This window comes from Phaenicophaeus curvirostris, chromosome 1 (genome assembly GCF_032191515.1).
Source record: "Phaenicophaeus curvirostris isolate KB17595 chromosome 1, BPBGC_Pcur_1.0, whole genome shotgun sequence".
Lineage (NCBI taxonomy): Eukaryota > Metazoa > Chordata > Aves > Cuculiformes > Cuculidae > Phaenicophaeus > Phaenicophaeus curvirostris.
The window spans coordinates 136,957,621-136,961,383 of NC_091392.1; positions in this window are offsets into that span (position 1 = coordinate 136,957,621).

Consider the following 3,763-nt stretch of genomic DNA (forward strand, 5'->3'; position numbering starts at 1 on the left):
ATAGCTGAATTAATAAAAAGTTTATCTTAAAAGTGCATTTCAGTTTTCATTTAATCAAGTAAGGACTGGTGAATCAAATGCTAGCATTTGTAGTACCTCTCTTAAGCGTTCACTTGACAAACCAGGATGTACCACAAGCAGAATATGAGATGTTACATAGACTTTATGTGATTACTTTGTGGTTTAACCACCAACTTCCTCAGGGAACATTGTCCATCCGTTTAGCTCAGTAACCATCCCTTTGACATTCAATGTGTGATACTTCAGTTACAGGATTAAAGATTTATCTTTATCAAAAATCTTTATCTTTTTTAACCTTTTAAAGATTTAAACTTATTTAACTTATTTAAACTCTAACTTATTTAAACTCTAACATTTATAAACAGCTTTATATTTATGTTTGTCATATATAAAACTCAGGCCAAGGAGCTGCTCCCAGCCTGCAGGACGAAGTAATCTCAGCAGTAGTGTTCTGGGAGAATTTCACCCCATAGGTGAGACTTTCATCCACAGGTACAAACCACAAGATCTAAGAGAGATGCAATAAATGCCCTAGTGGACGATCACAGTGGTCCCTCCAACCTTTATTCTAACTCTAGCAGTGGCAGCAGGATACATTATTTCAGGCAAGTCTGTAAGCCGTTTTCCATGGCTTATTGTTTCTCTTACCTTCCTCAGCATTGAGTCATTTCATTTGGAAGTTGGAATTCTCACTAGTGTGGTCTCCTTACCTTTTCGACCTAGCCATGCAGGGATTTTATTGAAGTGTTTGTTTTCCTGCTGAATTGAGGCAATTTACCAGGGCTTCTAATACAATATCTGTAACAATATCAAGACAATACTATTACTGCCGTACAAGTCCTGGAATAGCCATATGGTGTTTAAAACAGAAGTGTCTAGATATATTTCCCCTTACCTGACTGGCAGTCATTCATTACAACCTTGAATACAGAGCATCTGACACAGCTGCTCTCTCTCTACATCCGGAGGAACTGCCTGCCTGATGATATGATTTTCCCTCCATTTCCCTAGATATCTGTCAGTAACCACAGCCCTTTCTTTCTAGCCTAGCATCCTCCTTTGAATTATATTTAGATTTGGAAAAGTAAATTGTTCTTAATGTGCCAGGTGTCAAAAAGGATGTATTCTCCAACAAACAGCACCTCCACTGCTTTTTCAAGGATTTGTATTGCTCTGTATTTCTTGCCTGGCCCTGTTACATCTTCCATTTGATATAACCGTCTATGCTGAGGAAAAATAATACCTCATCAGCAACGTGAGTATGGTATTAAAAATATTACACACAATTGCCTTTTTTTATAGGTTGCAAATCTAATGGTTGTAAATCCGCATCACAATCCTTAGCTCTTGGATACTGAAGCATCTTGGTTACTGTGAGGATCTCGGTTTTCACTGCAAAAAGGGGGAATTTCTACCCCTCCTCATTGCAAATAAAAGCTTGAAAACATATTTTTTTGCAAAAAATACACAATTGAAAATATGGAATCAGTTTAATATAAAAGGCAGGCTCGTGATTTTTATGATTACACAACACTGATGGGGCTGGGGGGGGGAAGGGACACTCGTTAATTATTTCTGAATGTTTGTAGGTTGCAGTACTGATACTGACTGTGGAAGTTTCGCCTTTGGTAATGCTCTGTCACCAGTGTCTTCAAAGTGGTAATGATACCATTATCCCATTAGTCTGTGTGAATATAAGTAGTCCTACAGTCTAATTTTTTCTCTGCAGCTCTGGACCCTGATCTTGCAAGCTGTATTTTGCACCCATGAAAACTGCTGCAGTGATAGGCAGTACTGGTATGCAGAGGCAAGATAACAGATCTGGCAGCTAAACAAACTGAGTGCAAAAACTGGGAGACATTTACTTTATCTATATTAAGTTTGCCTTATAGAAAGTATGTTCAAACTCCACGCCACTAAATTAGAAGACAACACATACAGAATTCCTATTCACTAATTGTCCTTTACTCCAAAAGTCAAAGGATGCGCTTCTTCCCACACCCTCCCTCCGGAAGACACACAAACACCAGCACAGAAATAAAAAGAGGTATTTTAAAGAAAATCAGAAATACCTTCCTTTCAGTTCCATTAGGTGGCGCGCTCAGACAAGAAGAAATGAATTTTAAAAAACCACAATCCAGCAGGCACCCTTGGGAATTATCAGCGCTGTACTATGCAGGTATTTTTCCCTGCCGAGAGCTCTCGCCTCTTGATAGGATTCATTGTATCCAACTAGAAAGCTTATTACATGCTTTCAAAACTACTATTGCTCAGCAACCTGTCTGTACAACCAGGTTTTCATAAGCTTAACACATTACCAAGATCAAACTGCAAACTTTGGAGGTAGACGAATGCTACGTCATTTGGGTCAACATAACTAACTAGACCAACAGAGAAATAATTATGGAAATAAAGAAGCAGAGTAGATAAAGAATTTAAAAGGAATGCATAAAAATCAGAAAATTCCAGCAAGCGCTTGACCTCACTTCCATTAATGATAGAAGCTCACTCACATTAATGGCACAGGATTCAGATGAAAAATTGGCTACACAGACACACAGATGTAATACAAATGGGAAGGGCAAAATGTGTGCAACCTGACTCTCTGCCACTTTCTGATTCTAGTTTCCACTAGTTTTGATTTCTTAACTTATATATTCTTACAAGTACTGGAGTATTCCTAATTCCTATGCAAGGGGAAGGATGAAGATAACTCTGTGTAAAGGGCAGTACAAGCAAAGGACAGAATGATGAGTGTGTTTTCAAGGCTATTGGCTCTTACACCAGTTGTTCATTATGCGCAGTAACTCAGCACTGTCAATATTTTTGCCAAATAAATGTCTGTGGCTGGCAAAATGGGAAAGAAGAAAACAATGTTATATAGACAATTATCAGAATTAAGAGAAATTAGCAGAGATTGTCCAGATATATATGGAAATAAAGAGTCTGGACTAGTTCCTGTTAGACTCTAAACCTTATTTAATAGAAATTATTGATTTAGTTCAGCAATGTTGAAAGCCTGAGAGTTTTCTCCTTCATGATGGTAAACATGACATTTTTGTAACTGACCATTTCAATAAAGCTTAGCCTATCTCCTAGATTTATCCTTGGTACAAAAGTATGACAGTTTCTTGAGCATTGAGGTATGATACTGGAAGATGGTTTTAATTTTCTGTTTGAATATCATCTGTCTAGTTTCAGGTTTTGCAAAAAAACCTTTTTCAGACTCTTGAACAGACTGAAGTCTGCTCCATTTTCAGACTTTTTAATACCTGTACTCTTTTGTGCCCAAAGCAAACACTGTTTGGCACCCTATCCTAAAATGAATAATATGCAGTGCCTGGGAGACATGAGAACTAGCAACTTCACGTTGAAATCAGTTGTCCGCATTATTTGATGGGGTTTAATTTTATACATTACTCTAGATTTATTGCACCAATATACTTGTTTTACTACCAAGGAGTGCTGCAATGGAAGAAGTGTGTTTGTCCCCAACACTGATGGTCTCTCCCTCACATCCATATTCTGCTGTGCACATTTCCCCAGAAGAATGTTTTGGGATCATGATATCTTTTAAGCTTTTCATTTTTCTCAAGTGAACCATCCCAAACATGCCACTACCATACGAAAGGTTTCATAGGTCAGAATCTGACTTTTCCTTCTTGACACTGACACCATAGACCAGGATTGTTCTGGCCATACCAGGCAACATGCACTGGTTCTGGTGGCTGTAGCTTCTGCA